General features: G+C 37.5%; 1 long non-coding RNA gene across 2 annotated transcripts; it reads left to right on the top strand.

The window, feature by feature from the left end:
- Window positions 1-1,290: 1,290 nt before the first annotated feature.
- Window positions 1,291-10,426, top strand: LOC144652689 (uncharacterized). 2 transcript variants are annotated; one of them, XR_013570601.1, is made up of 4 exons: window positions 1,291-1,670; window positions 5,629-5,672; window positions 9,095-9,154; window positions 10,026-10,426. It is a non-coding gene; the product is annotated as an uncharacterized LOC144652689 (long non-coding RNA). The 2 variants fall into 2 exon arrangements; XR_013570600.1 differs by lacking the exon at window positions 5,629-5,672.
- The last annotated feature ends 7,585 nt before the right edge of the window (window positions 10,427-18,011 follow it).

Genomic DNA, 18,011 nt, shown 5'->3' on the forward strand with positions numbered 1-18,011 from the left:
GTCTCTCGGCAAGAGCAATCATATCCAGGAACAGACTGAAAGCTCTGGTACACGTTGTATATGCAGCAGCTGAGAGCAAAGAGCGGCTCACAAGGCACACGAATGCAAGAGGAAGAAAACATCAACAAATCGCTAGCATTTTTCAGTGACGTGATCTACATCCCCGATTATTTAATGAAATGCCTCCAGAGAGTACAAAAGGCTACAGCTAGTTTTGTGCTTGGTAGATTTCGTCATCGGAAGACATCTTTATGAAACTCAAATGGCTTCCCGTGAAGGAACAACGCAAATGGAACCTACTCAAGGTAACTCACAAAGCCCCTCACAACCCATATTGGCCATGTCACCTTAAACTTAATGTATTTCAACACGAAAGATGCTTAAGATCTAGTAACAGCATTCGGTTAGAGATCCTTAATTAATAATACTCTGCAGGACCAAACTGCAAGTTTATTTAACAGGTTGCTCAGCAGCATGAGGTGCTGCCAAGACTATACTAAATTTTGTAAAGACACTAGAAACATTATTTTTAAGAGAGCTTTAGAACATCTGGAATAATTTTAATTGTTTATTTATTTATTTTTAGCATATTATAAGTTATTCTTCTTGTATATATTTTTTAGTGTCAATCATGTCCAGGAACAGACTGAAAGTCCTGGTGGCCCTGGTGCAAGTTGTATACCCAGCAGCTGAGAGCAAAGAGTGGCTCAGAAGGAAACACTGCATGAAATGACCTGTATAAGGAGGTATAATGAATCCGTATACATAATGTGTACGGAAAGGTATACTGATGTATACGGGCGTTACGGTATACGGTCTGTATAATGAACAGTATACCGTTCATTTCCATATACTAATGTATACTGTTGTGTGGAGATAACGGTATACTGAGTGTAATGACACCTTATATCCATAGTTATATCACAGCATCAGGATTTATAGTGTTAAAAATCCGCTTAAATTAATGTTGCTTATCCAACTTTGGGATAGAGTATTCAATGGCTCACACAATTTACGTGGAATATTCGTATCGAATACGGCGGAATACTCAATCTGTGCAAAGTCGTTCGGGAATTTAAATGATTTGGCACATCTCGAGTATGATGGAGAATTCTTTTGTAGAAAAACATGAACAAATATAACTTTATGTGAAATTTATCAAAACATAAAACATTCCTCAGTACGGAACTTCAAACGGAACTTATCCAGAGGAAGGCTCATCGACTATGGATGTCAGCGGTGTTGCTTCTGAGAGTATCAAATATGTACCATACATGAAGCACCTTACTGAATGATGCTGAAACCAGCGCTGAAATCCTTAGATGTGCCGACTTACCGCCATTTTTTGAAAGGTGTGAAGAAGATTCGTTGTAGTTGCAGTGTTTAAGTTCGTTTTGTTAGTATTTGAGGCCACTAAAGTCTAAAATACACTTTCGGTAAACGGTTAGAAGTGGAATTTGATGAAACATCGATGAAGGAAACAAGATTGAGCGATTCCAATGCGTCCATCGAGGATTCCAGCAACTTGCTGGAACAAATATTTGTCAACGGCTTCGTGCTACAAAACAAGGATCGATCTTCGTTCTAAGACGCCAAGCTATGGGAAGTTCTCGTTTATGGAACATATATCAACTCTAAAGGATTCTTAAGAAAACTTTCTACATCTACAGGTAAGGTGAAATCTTTCATAGTTAAAGCTTACATGACTGTAAGCTTACATCTACAAAGCTTCATGTCATTAGATTTTGCTGGTTCATAACCCAAACAAAAGGTTATGGTTGGAAATGAAAAGTTACATTTATAATTCGTTTAAATTTTAGGTCAGCAAAATAGATACAGTGTAGAAATGAAAAATAAGCTCTTACAATGTAGTTTGTGCAAGTACTTTGAAAAGCCTGTATTTACATGTACATGTATATGCATGTGTCCCAAAAGGTTTTGTGGTGTTATAACAACTTGTGACAAGAAATATCTATTTGCAAATGTAGGGTCTACAAGGGGCACTTTCACATTGACTGCAACATGCAACACACTTTTACCACAGGCAGGCAACGCCCTGTTTCTGTGGTGTATTTTATTGTTTGAACTCAAGGCTTGGCATTAAGCCCGGCGTATCATACCGAACAAAATCAAACAAATTTTTCATCGAACTCAATCGAACGAAATCGAATCTAATCAAACGATTAAATTCGATTTTGTTCGGTCATCGAACGAAATCGGACAACCATTTTTTTGTGAGTTCGATTTCCGAACCAAATCGAACAAAATCGAATTAAGCGTTCGATTAAGCTCGATTAAGTTCGGAAATCGAACTTGTAGCAAAAATTTAAAATAAATTTTTTTTTTTAATTTATTTTAATTTTGTAAAAAAGAAAAAAAAAGAAAAAGGGAAAAAAAAAAAAAAAAAAAAAAAAAAAAAAAAAAAAAAAAAAATTTAAAATAACGAAATTGGAACCAAATGAGCGAGTAAAAAGTTAATGATTATTCCTTAAATGGTTTTGGAATAAGTGACTGGACACGGTATCGTATAATCTTTCAGGGATCCATATTCGTTTTTTCTCCAAGTCGTCAGCCGGGCAAGTATGCAAGATGACATACTTGCCCTGGCAAAATTTTACTTGCCCGTTCAAAAGTGAAGAATGGCGACCGTACAACAAGTAAATGAAGAGTTGACTTTTTTGTTATTATCACATGTATGTAACACTGTGTATACATGAAATCTACAAGACAACGAATCTGTTATAATAAAGTTTGATTCACAAGTATTTGTTAATGAGACTTTTTACTTGTCTACCTTGGCTGCCGGTTTACAAATTTCACAAAACATCATGCCTCCAAGCGGCTTGTGATGTTGGTGGAAGCGTATGATGCGGGCACAAATGAAAGCCAGGGCCTCTTCGACTGCAACCACGGAAGAAAAGAATGCTTTTGCTCTTCTTATTCATATTTGGTTTGTTTTTCTGAAGTGTTAACATTGCTTTTTTTTTTCTTTTTTCTTTCTTTTCTTTTTTTTTCTTTTCTGTCGGTGCCAGACCAAGATAACGGCAAATTTTGATCAAAACATCAGCTGATGCGATCGCCTCGTGTTTTCGCGGATGCAGCTGCAGTACAAAATATCAGCGGTTGAGAGCTTGAAAATATAGCCTGCAATGATTTCATTGATGGAAAATACCGCATCAGCCAAGATGGCGGCCAAAATTATGATTTTATCGCGACAGAAAGTTGCAAATTATTTTCTGTTTTCAAAAAGTTATGAATGGATGACAAGTGGTCAGAACGCAAGTAACTCATAAGAAAACTTAATAATTGATTTTTTTTATTAAGTCAAACTAAAGTCGTCGAGGGGACGAGTTTATGTAATCTTTTGGTCGTCCATACGATTTTTTAATCGTCTCGGACGACCGGACGACTGGGAATATGGATCCCTGTCTTTGTATTTTTTTTTTTATCCTAAAGAAACAAAACATAATATTCAAGCATTCTAATACACCCGGGAATACGTAGTAAGCCATTTATAAAATTGTATGAGGGATCTAATTATAAATACTCAAATACAACCCCCGGCATATCGGCGTATTGTATCAAGTGAAAACCGTATTTTAGAATAACATTTTGCGAATTAAAACTTTATATGATTAAACAATATAGCATTGAACATGGGGATGAAGGTGCGTGCCGTATGTGACATGTTTTAACCGTAATTTTATTGTTGTTAGTCACAAAATTATTTCTCCATTTTGACATAAAAAGTATGGAAATTAAGGAAATATAACTTTAGATGGCTGGATCGATTGACGCATTTACCCGGGCATTTATCCCCGTGATCATCAAATGAAGGAAAACTGAACATTCGCTCGATTCAGATCATATCGTCATACGACGTAAGCCGCTCGTTTTGGTGTCGTTCGACGACCAAACTAAATCGAACGTCATCAGACTTTATCGAACGTTCGATTTGGTTCGATTTGCATTTATTTTTTGTGAGTTTGATTTCGTTCGATGACCGAACAAAATTGAATTTAATCGTTTGATTATGTTCGATTGAGTTCGAAAACCGAACGTTCGATGTGATATGCCGGGCATTAAGGCAACTCAATCACTTGAGAATTTTTTGCTCTATTAGAAGTTCCTTTTGGTGAGTACAGTTAATTTTCTTGCCAAAGGTAACTCACAGTTCTTTGAGAAACGAAACAAAATGAAATAGTACATGTACTTTGTGAAATGGTACTTTGCAAAACTGCAAACCAAACCCTTTTAGCACAAAAGACAGAGACCATGAAAGCTGTTAAGACTATGGAATTATGAGTACACATTAGATATTAGCACTTTACTGTACGTATGGCAATTATTTTTCTCTGTAGTTTTCAGCCACTGGCATGCCGGCCTTGCTTTGTTTCATTATGTAATGCTTAAATATAATTTATTTGGTTTCAAGTTCGATGCAGATATACATATACATGTACCTGAGATAAACTTACTGAGATACAGTTATTATGAGGCTGGAAAGGCAACAACAACTGGAAGAAGTTGAATGCATGCTGCCTTTGTTGACCCAGGATTGCATGACAGCAAAATGTGACGCCTGATGGGAAATTAACATTCATTTCTAATTTTTCTGATTTTCTAGCACAAACTGTTCTATTCTATGCAGCTACAACTGTAGATATCGTAGGAGACCTGCAGAAGGATATCTTCATGCTAAAATTAGAAATGACTGTTACTTTCCCGTCAGGAATCTCATTACTCGGTATTCTGTCACACAAACCTAGGTCAACAAAGGCAGCATGCATTTGACTTCTGAGTTATTGTAGTTGTCTTTCCAGCCTCATAAAAGGCAGTGGAAGTGTTTATATGAACACGTAATAATCTAGTCTCAACAGTTTTCATTGTCTCTATCTTCTGCATTTTTGAGGTCCCTGTGAATCAAGTAAGAACCATTCTGCAAAATACTGCTTCAAAAATTACCATTTCATTCCATTTCTAAAAGAAATAATAAAAATACATTTAGCTGCCAAAGACTCCTTTTAAGAGAAGAAGGCAGGGCTTGAGAATAGCAGTAGCCAATTAGCCACAGGCTAGTAGAATTGTTTTTGGCTAGTATGTTTTGGGCTTTCACTAGCCAAAATGGCTCATAAGAATTACAGGAATTTTAGTTGGAGGGCTTATAAACGGGGGGCTCATATTCGAGAGTCTTATAAGCGAAAAAATACCGGTAATATGTTGACCCAACACCTGCAGAAAAAGGTGGAAATTTAAAAAACTGATGACAAGTTGCCTCCCTTGTCTCCCTTTCTTCTCTTACCAAGCTTTTGGCTGGAAAGTAGAATCACTAAAAAACTTTGTATCCAGTTCAACTGGCAACATACTGTATTTTCACAAAATTATTGAACCTGGTGGTCAGATTATTTTAGTAATGATCTGTACTTTTCTAGCACATGTAATAATTACATGTGCTAGATAAGTTATTGTAGAAAAAAACTCAACCAAGTGACTTGCCTGAAAATTAAGTCTCAAGTTCCATTTACTTACACTGTAATATAAGCATTACATAACAAACGGGAGCATTACAATCCATTTATAATACTGTACCTGTAAATACAACTATTATTTTGCCATTTAAATCTGCAGATTTTACACAGCTGAGTGGAGTTCAACAAGAACAAAATTTGAATGTAAGTACAATTTATGCAAGCCATGAAAGACACTCTCACTCAATGCCAGCTGTGTACATGTATATACATGTATACAGTAATACATGTCATGATTTTCATTGACCGACCCAGGCTTTGCAATAAGTTCTTAAGTACATGGCTTATCTTTTGCAGCTCCTGTTGGAGACCAATACTATAAAATTCTGCTTATAAGCAACCCCCCCCCCCCCCCCCGTTATAAGCTCATTTACCTGTAGACACAAAAAAATACACCAAATATACAGTAGGTTCCCCAGAGTCTCGATCACATGCTCAATAATATTGTTCCAAATATTGAAATGAATTTGACTTATGATCAATGTAATTCAAATGAATTTGATTTAGAAAGGTTTTCACTTGACTGCCAAAAGTAATTTGCTTTTGCTTTCGTTTTGCATCACTACGCTTAGTGATTGGTTTAAAAAATTGTCACCTTGCACGGGAAAACGTACTTTAACGATTTTTCGTTAAACGACTTAAATCGTTTGTTAGTCGTTAGATTACCGTTAGAGCGACTAAGAAAATCGTTAGAAGCGTTAGAATGGTCGTTAGAAAAATTTTCTTTGTCGTTAGAAGCGTTAGAAAAATCGTTAAAAAAGATCATGCACGTCGTTAGATGTATCAAGAAAAGTCGTTCATATCGTTAGTAAAAATCGTTAGAATCTCCGTTCAAGTCGTTTGAAACTTTGGAAAAATCATTTAGAAATACCTTCCAAGTAGTTTTGAACGCTAAAGGAAGTAATACTTGTTAGATTATTGCTCTGTTATCGTTTAAATCGTTATGTTAGTCCAATTGTTTTATAAACGCACCTCAAACGAATCAGTGTCTTCGACTTGTGTTTAGGAGAAATGCGAACACGAAGGCAAGCAAGCAAACAAGAAATAATTTTGTCCCCATGAAGAAGGCAGCGTTGCCGAAACGTCGGGAATTCAGACAAGAGTTTCCGTAAATAAAACCGGTTCTTAACTTTGACTTGTGAAAATTCTGTAGTCGGCAAACGAAACATTCCACATGAAAAACATCGGAGCCGTAAAGCCATCCGTGAATATTAAATTGAAAGACAGACTTTTGTCGCGCCATCGCGTCTATCTTGAAATGAGCTTGTTTTATTTTTTTTGTGAATTTGGCATAAAATTCTTAAAACCTAAATTTTTCTTGAATGAAACTTGTCTTCATTTATAACACAGATAATGGCGTCAATTATAATTACAGCTTTAGAGGAGTTATACAAATTTTGCTTTTTTAAAGCGGCGCAGCCAAGAGTCTAAAAGTTGGCAAAATTTGCATATGTCAAAAGTAATTTGAAACCTTTCGAATAAACTCCATCGTAAATGTAAATGTAACACAACGCCGCACGCAAGTATCCGATTTAGATTCTTTCATACACATCTAGGGTAACTGTGTTTTTCTAAAGAAAACTAAATGACAGATTGAACTTTAAGGTTTAATATTTGCGTCCTAAAGCGTCATAACACAAACAAGTCGTACGCGTGACATTACACACGTGCATCATGTTTTGTCCGAAGATCGCCTGATCGCAGGTTATGTTTGTGATTCGGCGGGACCGAGCTAACTCCAACTCGGTTTCTTCTTAAAGTTAAGAAGGAAAACACTTAAGAAACTTCCTCGCAATGCTCGTCTTTAATCTGATGTGGTCGAAGAGTCGAAAATATGCGACAGTTATTTTACATCTGCAGCGAATTCTGCTTTCGATGTCAGCGAGATCTTTCCGTGAATGTTTTGCGAACGCACTGTTTTATACCATTATGAACTTGGAACTTTCGGTAAGTAATAAAGATTTTATCATTTGGAAATGTTTTGGCGTCCTTCTAATAAGCTAGACTAGTTCTTAAACTAGCTGTGTATCATTTCTCGTCCAATTTTTTGCTCAAAGCACATGTTTCGGTCGTAATGCCTTCTCGATGTCGGCGCGAAATGAGTTATGATTTAAAGCTTTTATTTACTTGGCAAAAATTTTCATCTTTTAAAATAAGTTCACAAGGTGGATGATCAAACGTCTTAGTTTAGTAAACCAGTCGATAGTTTGAACGTTTTAGTTGTTTATGTTGTTTAGCCAATTCGTTAGTTCGCTCGTTAGAGTCGTTTTAAAAAGTCGTTAGGCACTTCGTTAGAATGTTCTCGCAAATCGTTAGATATTTTTGCTTGAGCGTTCAACTCGTTAGAAAAGTCGTTAGAGCGTTAGGAAAAGTCGTTAGTTACTCGTTCGTTAGACATTAATTTTTGCCCGTTTAACGAATTATCGTTAAAGTACGTTTTCCCGTGCAAGGTCACAATTTGGCGCCATTTTCGTAGCCAAACAGAAGTAAAACCAATTGTGACTTGCTCAAGCACATTTTGCTTCGTGCCTGCGACATGTATTTGCTTCGAGTTTTGATTTGGCTGTCTGGATTGTCTGTGTCCTATTGTGATTGGCCAGAGTAATTACTTTGTTTTGGTTCTACTACACTCAGTTGAAAACTGCTCTTAAGCTTAATTCTAAATGTACAATGTATTTGGATCAACACTGCTGTAGCTCATTGTGTGTGCTGGATTTATGAGTCCCCACAGATATAAGCCCTCCCAGGGTTATACACCCGACATGTACAATCGATGAAAATCGATCATCGGAAACCAATCAATATAATCAATATAATGGAGAAAAATCAACTGATAAATAGTGATTGGCTCCGATAATTGATGAAAATCAATACACACAATTCAAGTCCTCTTGCATGTATTTGTATTGATTTTAATCGATTTTCGATTATTATTCGCTACGAACCAAAACACTTACAATTTGTATAAGCCAAAGGCTTATAATAATTATACGCTGAATTTTATGGTATCGGCCTACAAACACCTCTCCTATTACCTTTAATACAGAGCTGCATGAAGTTACACTGTATGTTGATCAGTCATTGGAAGGCATCGTGGCCTGCTTGCGTCGTAAGTGAAAACCAGGCTTAAGGGACTAGGAGTATTGCTACTCTCCCTGGATGTAAAGTGTCTTGCCCAAGAACACAACACAGCGCCCTGACCAGGCCAGGCCTTGAACCCGGGCCATTCGATTTGGAGTCAAGCGCGCATATGTACCATTACGCCACCATGCCTCTCACAGTTAAAGCACATATTAATCCATAAATGAGCCCAGAGAGAGTGAGTAAACAGAGTACTGTAAATAGCTAGAAGCATGAATTTTATGAGCTTCAGTACTCTAAAAAAAAAACCATGTGCAAGTAAGTTTCACTCAGTGAGGTTGTTACAATATCAGTCAGTGTCACCAACTATTTACTTGGATGCCACACTAGATAGATTATCTCCTGGGTTTAATCTGTATTTCATATTTTACTTAACAAATGCAGTCCAGTTTTTAATTAAACTCCTTTTTCTTTCTTTTTTATAGGCATGCTGGTGCAGTCCTTGTCCAGGAAAAGAGCAATGGCATTGATTGACTGTTAATACCGTAAAAACCCGCAGATAAGCCGCACCTTTTTTCCAAAAATCTTCGTTCAAAATCGAGGGTGTGGCTTATCTGCGGGAACATTTGTTTTGCTTTACGTTCTCGCTAATTTATGGAAAATTATGTAAATTAATATAACATAAAACTACAAGAGAGTACCGGTCATTGCTTTTGCAAGTTTGACAGCTCCTATACTGTTTGCAGTGTCGACAATGGCCTATAACTTTAACAGTAATATTGATACTTTACGAGCGAGAAAATACCACGAGTATTCACGAGTAAGATGGCCAATTGTTTCTTTCTCATTTTGCACTTTGATGGAAAATTTGTCGAACTGATTACGAAACTCTCTTCATGCAACGAGTTTATCTCCAATAGATGTCTCCCAAATCTCTTAATTTGTCGATATGATAGCCACGAAACCCGAACACCTCCATCGCCATCTTGTTTTGCTTGTTTGTTCTCGCCCTAGTCCCATATTTCGCGTCCAATCAAATGCCTGGTTACTAAGCTACGAACGTTCGGCAAACGCAAGTTCTTGTTGTTGTTGTGACACAGAAATCTATGGAAAAACTGCGTTGAATGAAGAAATACCTGTCAACAAATGCCAGAAAAAGATCACCCATAATATGTCAAAGTTGGTTTTCATTATATTAAAGAGCTCAAATTGTGGGTAAGACTGAAGTATTTTCTGTTACAATGTTCATTGAGTTTACGTTCGATGAAGAAGACTTCCTGAAGACTCAACTTTGGATTTTGACTCGACTTTGGATTTTCTTTGATTCACTTTCAAAAAACTTTTTTTCCAACATTTGAGTTGTTAAGCGGCTTATCTGCGGGTGCGGCTTATCCGCGGGTGTTTACGGTATATAAGGGATCAATTTCTGCTAGAATTAAAAAAAAGATGCACCATGTGTATATTCATGTGTAGCTTGGTATTTGTAACTAAATCAGTTGAAAGTGATGCACAACAAAGAGTTTATAATAAACATATTTTGAAGTAGAATTCAGTGTGTTTACTTGTTTAGGGCAAACATTTGGGAATGGACATTAAGTTTTGTTTGAAACCTTTTCAAACCTAAGATACCTTCAAACCTTAGCAGATAAAAACTGAAAACAATTTTTGGTGGCGTAAAAACCGGATGTTATAATCCGTATAAATATACGAAATCGGTATATTTTCCTTCTACCCGCCATTCAGTATACCCCATGTTTCTTCCAGTATACGAACTGTATACTGATATGTGAACTGACATAGAAGGAATCCTGCCACGGCTGTAACAATCCGTATACGTGACTTCAGTATATCTCCTGTTCCTAGCCAGTATACATAGTGTGTACTGACGCGTGTACTGACATATACGGAATCCTGCCACAAGTGAATAAGATCCTGGTATTAAAGTTGGCCAACCCTGAAATATACTGATCATTATACGGACCTTATACATCCTGCCACATCCTTATATTTGTCTTATACGAATAGATATACTGACTGTGTACGACTTAAGGAAGGGTCCTTATACAGAGCATTTCATGCAGTGAAAATGGCTGCAAGAAGCAAAGATTATAAACTCATCTTTATCATGTTTAAGCAATGTAATCCACTCACTAAAGAACACAGCTCCACATGTTCCCTACAGGAGGTCAAGATTAAAAGTGATAGAGTCAGAGTTCTAACAAAGTTCATGGGCATGTAAGCCAAACAAACTGTAATCATGTTTATAACAAATGTTGAATGATATTGAAAAGGTTTTAATGAGTCAGCCATGATCACTTGTTCTTGTTGTTCGCCAGCTAGTAAGTTCTTATAGAGCATATCAGGCCACCCCATCTGTTAACAAGAAATGCTCAGTCCCTTGGCTAAAAGTGAGAAGGTATTGACAAAATTACAAGAGCTGAACGAAATTGTTCATTATGGTGTAAGGATGAAGTGGGAATATCCGAACCAGAGGAAGAAGAAAAAGTAAAAGAATCAGAAGAAGAACAATGGTAAGAGAAGTAGTAGAAGAAGAAGAATGACAACGTTAAGAACTCTTCCTTTACCCAAGGGAGTTGACCTTCGTGATTTTAGGAGCAAGGGAACCGCGCCCAGCATTCAGCACATAACTGCAATGAGAACAGTTTCCACAACCATTCCTCAAAACCTTTACATAGTAGCAACTGAAGAGATTCGCTGAAAGAATCAAAACTGCACTCTTGCTCGAGACAAAACCTGCAGGAAAAAAAGCATCTTAAATCAACATGGACTTTCTGTTGAAAACAAATCATTGCTGCCCAACGAACCTGCTGCTGATCCTGAAAATTCACTACAAGACACAGATGATGATTTATCAAGTACTCAAGCCCAACGGTAGGACAAGCAAAAAGAGCACAAGACGAGAAATGGCCAAAATCACCTGACAGGCACCACCGTGGCAGTTACAGGCAACCAACAAAAAGAGAGCCCGCTAGTTTCAGCCAGAAACAGCTAAGAGCATCAAGGAGAAGAAAGTATCGCCCATCAGTGCCTAATTTAAAAAACATCCTTATGAGCAAAGGGCATTTAATACAAAATCAGCCTCTACTTTGCAATTTCTATCTGATTTAAACTTATCTGTGAGGGCAAGAGTGGATTGACACAATAGTTTTAAACTCGATTTAACCTTTTCTGTTTTCTTCTTTTATTACAGATCCTGTTATGATATTTACAAACGATTTACACCCAGCCCTTTTTGGATTCACCACATGTCCATCTGAGCCCCTAAAACACTACAATTCAGTTCCATTAATTCTATCAGGAAATCAGCGTCTAATGGACATCATGAACACATAATTCCAAACAGCATAATAAGAGTTCAAGCAGAAAGAAGATTCAGGTCAGAAAAAGTCCCCTTGTTGACTAACTGACCAAGATTGGAAAGTTTGCTAAGAACCTCCCAGACTTCCCTGACACCTCCATTCCTAATTAGCTCCTGGAATCTGAAATCTACCACGCCCACCTTGAGTAGATAAGTGATCATCTTGTGTGGAAAGGGTTTGGTGGCATGCATATGAAGACAGGAGGACCAGCCTGACAGCAACGGCCAGCCTGAATTTCGTGACAAACGGCCTCTTATTCATCACTTTTGTTCTTAATCTCTCCAAAGTGGAAGGGCTTATCTCAAAGAGAAATGGGATGAGTGCCTTGCACAACCAGATCTCAGTTCACCAATCAGGAAAGGGAAAGTTTACAACTCTGCTGGCGATGTTGAATACACAGAACACCACATAGTACTCTTTCAAAATACAGTGATAGGAAAATGCTGATGATCAGCTATATACAGCCTATAGTGAAAATGGAAACAGTTTGTCTTTGCATTTGGAGCATGATCAAACTGGTGGCACAGAAGATGAGGAACTTCAACCCTTGAAGTGCACTGGTATGATTAATACATCAAATGGAGATGGGTCAGAGCTAAGTGATGACGAGTGTGAAGAATGTGTTGAAAAACTAACTGTAAACTCGCCAAATGATGAACAGAGCACCACTCATCTCAATGTTGCTAACTGTTCAGACGATACCGATAACAACGTCCAACTGGAGATAATTCCAAAGTATCCTGGAATTCAAAATTTGGGGAGAAAACAAAATGAAAATGAACCTGACATCTTACAACTAAACTTGCTCTGGCTGTATCAAAAATATTAGGAGAAGACTCTGGATAAAGACGGAAAAACTCTGCAACAACACCCAAATAGCAAACATCACAATGACAAAAACCAAGATACTTTGGCCTCTATCCAGATCTAACTGTTGAATGTTTCTTGCTGGCTTTTCGAAGATTCACTAGCCGCAAAGGTCTACCAAGAACCTTAATCTCAGATAATGCGAAAACCTTTAGAGGCGCATCAACAGAATTTAAGCAGATAGTGCGATCGAAAGAAGTCCTCCGATATTTAGCAAACAACAGGGTCAGCTGGAAATTCATAGTAGAGGAAGCCCTGTGGTGGGGTGGTTTTGGGGAACGATTAATCCTGAGTGTTAAGCAGTGTCTGAGAAAAACCATAGGGAGGACGACGTTGAACTATGATGAACTAGACACCCTAGGACGACGTTGAACTATGATGAACTAGAGACCCTACTGACTGAAGTAAAGTCTGTCGTCAACTCAAGACCTTTGACATACGTAGAAGATGACCAAGATGGAGTAAGCTACACACTTTCTCCTTCTCACCTAATCAATGGCCGAAGAATCATTTATTCACTAAGTGGTGGAAATTTTGAAATAATCAGTACCAATGCATCTTTGACTAAACCAGCCAAACATCATCAACATCTCCTTCAATAGTTTACCAATAAATGGAAGAAGGACTACTTGCTCAGCCTGCGAGAAAGATACACTCAAATTACAAGAAATCGCAAGGGAGAGAAATTGCAGTGGGTAATGTTGTCATCCTTAGGAACGATTCTACTCCAAGAATGTTTTGGAAACTAGCTTAAGTAGAAAAATTATTCCCGGGCAGAGATGGAAGTGTAAGAGCCGCTCGAGTGAAAGTAGCTGATGCAGACCGAAACCCCAGGATTTTCACAAGAAGTGTTTAACACTTAGTTCCACTAGAATTAAATGTGAATAGTCAAACCGAACTATCAGTACAAAGTGAACAGGAAGTGTGTATTCCCCCTGCAGCAAATGACAATGAATCTTGGTTAAGACCACGTCGAATCGTAGCCATCACAGGAGAACTGCTCCGGAAACTGTCGTAGAACTTTGTTTAGAAGTTTGGTCACCCAAAACCAAACCGGGAGTGTGTCGTGAAGTTTTCTATTGTTCTGTTTTTAAATTCTTTTCTGTTGGATCGCACATCAGGAACAGTGAACTTTTGTGACTTTGATTGGCATTTATCACATGATTTTTGTATATATATGATTCATTTCCGATAGACATTTTAGCGTAAGAATAAAATCGAATTCAAAACGACAATTTGCGACTTCTTATTCACGATAAAAACCTTGAGCACCATTATCAGAGACCATGGCCTTAAAATTACAATTGAAGCCAAGAAAAAAAATCGTCAACTTGCTCATCTTGGGCAACACTTTACTAAACAATTCAGACATTGCAGCAAACATGGATCATGTACAAGAGCCAACAGAAGTGTATTGTAGATCAGAAGACACCTACTTCAGAAAGCTTATCTCGGAGTACCTCGGATATCCTTGTGTGAACCTACAGTGGTGTTGTTGCATCGTGATAAAACATTTAGTAATGCTGTTATGGCTGTACCCAAGCTAGTTCAACCTAATGTGCGGGCACTGCCAAATGGCAATTAAGGCATACTTAAAGAACTCATCCTCAATGAGCCAAGCCTATTTTTGAGCGACTTTGCTCAAAAGGTCAGTCAAGCTATAAAGATAGTTATTCGATCAGCTATTTTTGTTGTCATGGACAAATGCATTTCTTGGTTGTGTTGCGTGCACAAGTGGTGATTTCCCATTAAATGTGTATTTTTATGTGACAAATTTTGAGTAATAGAGTTAAAACAATCTGTTGTTTAGCGAAGAAGTAGAAAACGAAGCAGTTTAAGAAGAACAAAGAGGGCAATTAGAAAATGCTAGCCCTTTGAAAGATGCTCCTGTGGCTCTTGGAGGGTAAAATATTTTTCGATTGGCACAGATTTAAAACATAAATTGTATAATATACTTGCATATGTAAAAGAAACACTTTTATTTTAAAAACATTGCAACATATTTTTTTATGTTTAAGGTGCTACAATACACATGACAATTATTATAATGGTATTTTTTGACCATTTTGTCCCATTGTGCCCAGTTGGTATTCACTTTGGTCAACGTCTTCCAACGAATGAAGGGCATTATTTTTTTCACCTTTTTTTTTCAATAGACATGATCAATAGTACTTGTACTCATACTAATGGTTATGCAAACAAGCACATCTTTGAGGGTACCCATCAGTTTTATGCTTAAACTAACAGAAGAAGGCAAGATGTTACACAAGATGAGTTCAAGCAGCTGATTGCTTAACTTATTTACTTTGGTCTCGTCAGGGTGGGTGCAGACGTAGAGAAGTATTGCAGTGTCAAAACCATCTACTATGGTCTCTGGGCAAGAGCAATCATGTCCAGGAAAAGACTGAAAGCCCTGGTGGCCCTGGTGCACGTTGTATACCCAGCAGCTGAGAGCAGAGAGCGGCTCACAAGGCACAAGGATGCAAGAAGCTAGAAGCATAAACCAATCTTTATCAGCTTTAGGCAATGTAATACACTCACTAAAGAACACAGCTCCACACGTTCCCTACAGGAGGTCAAGACTAAAAGTGATAGAGTCAGAGTTCTAACAAAGTTCATGGGCATGTAAGCCAAACAAAATGTGAACCACTTGTTAGTATAATATTATAAGAAAGGCCCTTAACTTGCATGCATTAAGATTTTCGCCAATGATAATTAAAACTGTTTAAGTACAAGCTAACCAATATATCCTCAGAACATTTTTGTGCAAGAGGGCATGCGGCTTAATTCTTTGGGCCAGGAAAAATAATATTCTAGTCTTAGTGGATCACTTTTGAAGTCCTTGAGCCTGTTTCCAACCATTCCTGTGTTCCTGAGTTTTTTTTAATCCAAACAAAACTTATCTTTTTAAAAAACTTATCATTCCTTGTGATTTTTACTTTTTATTACTTTTAAAGCCTACTTTTAATTGTTAAGATTGACACAGCTCATTTAAACGAATTGCTATATTGTAATTTCAGTAGTGTTTTTCTAATTTTTTTATTATTATTGTAAGGCGAATTGGACGTTGAAGATTTACACATGTACAATGATGTATAAACTTATATATCAGTTTTTAAACCTGAAGCTTGCAACTACACGTTTAAATTATGGAGAAGTATGTTATCATCGTTTTTGTTTTTTGCTTTTATTTTTGTTTCCGAGAATTCTTGATCGGTCAACTGCAAAAAAGCAGATTCTATGAGGAAAGAACGGTTCGTAATCATGTTTATAACAAATGTTGAATGATATTGAAGAGGTTTTTATGAGTCAGCCATGATCACTTGTTCTTGTTGTTCGCCAGCTAGAAAGTTCTCATAGAGCGTATCAGGCCACCCCATCTGTTGACAAGAAATGCTCAGTCCCTTGGCTAAAAGTGAGAAGGTATTGACAGAATTACAAGAGCTGAACGAAATTGTTGATTATGGTGTCAGGATGAAGTGGAACCAGAGGAACCAGAGGAAGAAGAAAAAGTAAAAGAATCAGAAGAACAATGGTAAGAGAAGTAGTAGAAGAAGAAGAATGACAACGTTAAGAACTCTTCCTTTACCCAAGGGAGTTGACCTTCGTGATTTTAGGAGCAAGGGAACCGCGCCCAGCATTCAGCACATAATTGCAATGAGAACAGTTTCCACAACCATTCCTCAAAACCTTTACATAGTAGCAACTGAAGAGATTCGCTGAAAGAATCAAAACTGCACTCTTGCTCGAGACAAAACCTGCAGGAAAAAAGCATCTTAAATCAACATGGACTTTCCGCTGAAAACAAATCATTGCTGCCCAACGAACCTGCTGCTGATCCTGAAAATTCACTACAAGACACAGATGATGAATTTCCAAGTACTCAAGCCCAACGGTCAACGGACAAGCAAAAAGAGCACAAGACGAGAAATGGCCAAAACCACCTGACAAGCACCACCGTGGCAGTTACAGGCAACCAACAAAAAGAGAGCCTGCCAGTTTCAGCCAGAAACAGCTGAGAGCATCAAGGAGAAGATAGTATCGCCCATCAGTGCCTAATTTAAAAAACATCCTTATGAGCAAAAGGCATTTAATACAAAATCAGCCTCTACTTTGCAATTTCTATCTGATTTAAACTAATCTGTGAGGGCAAGAGTGGATTGACACAATAGTTTTAAACTCGATTTAACCTTTTCTGTTTTCTTCTTTATTACAGATCCTGTTATGATATTTACGAACGATTTACACCCAGCCCTTTTTGGATTCATCACATGTCCATCTGAGCCCCTGTAACACTGAAATTCAGTTCCATTAATTCTATCAGCAAATCAACGTATAATGGACATCATGAACACATAATTCCAAACAGCATAATTAGAGTTCAAGCAGAAAGAAGATTCAGGTCAGAAAAAGTCCCCTTGACGACTAACTGACCAAGATTGGAAAGTGTGCTTAGAACACCTCCATTGCAGATGAGCGCCTGAAATCTGAAATCTACCACGCCCATCTTGAGAAGATAAGTGATTTTCTTGTGTGGAAAGGGTTTGGTGGCATGCATATGAAGACAGCAAGAAGACAATTTTTCATGACAGCAACAGCCAGCCTGAATTTCGTGACAAACGGCCTCTTATTCATCACTTTTGTTCTTAATCTCTCCAAAGTGAAAGGGCTTATCTCAAAGAGAAATGGGATGAGTGCTTTGCACAACCAGATCTCAGTTTGCCAATCAGGAAAGGGAAAGTTTATAACTCTGCTGGCGATGTTGAATACACAGAACACCACATAGTATTCTTTCAAAATAAGTCGTGGCCAGTGATAGGAAAATGCTGATGACCAGCTATATACAGCCTATAGTGAAAATGGAAACAGTTTGTCTTTGCATTTGGAGCATGATCAAACTGATGGCACAGAAGATGAGGAACTTCAACCCTTGATGTGATTAATACATCAAATGGAGATGGGTCAGAGCTAAGTGATGACGAGTGTGCACAATTTAAAGGCAAACCATTCACTCATCTCATAAACATGGATAGTACAATTTAAATTTTTGTAAATAATTCATACTTTTTAGACTTGTAATTGTAAATTTTATGCTTGTATTTTCTATTGATTTTTTATGCTTTTTATACTGGTCACCGATTAATACCAGTCAATC

This window comes from Oculina patagonica, chromosome 4 (assembly GCF_052425735.1).
Source record: "Oculina patagonica isolate OP01 chromosome 4, crgOcupat, whole genome shotgun sequence".
NCBI lineage: Eukaryota > Metazoa > Cnidaria > Anthozoa > Scleractinia > Oculinidae > Oculina > Oculina patagonica.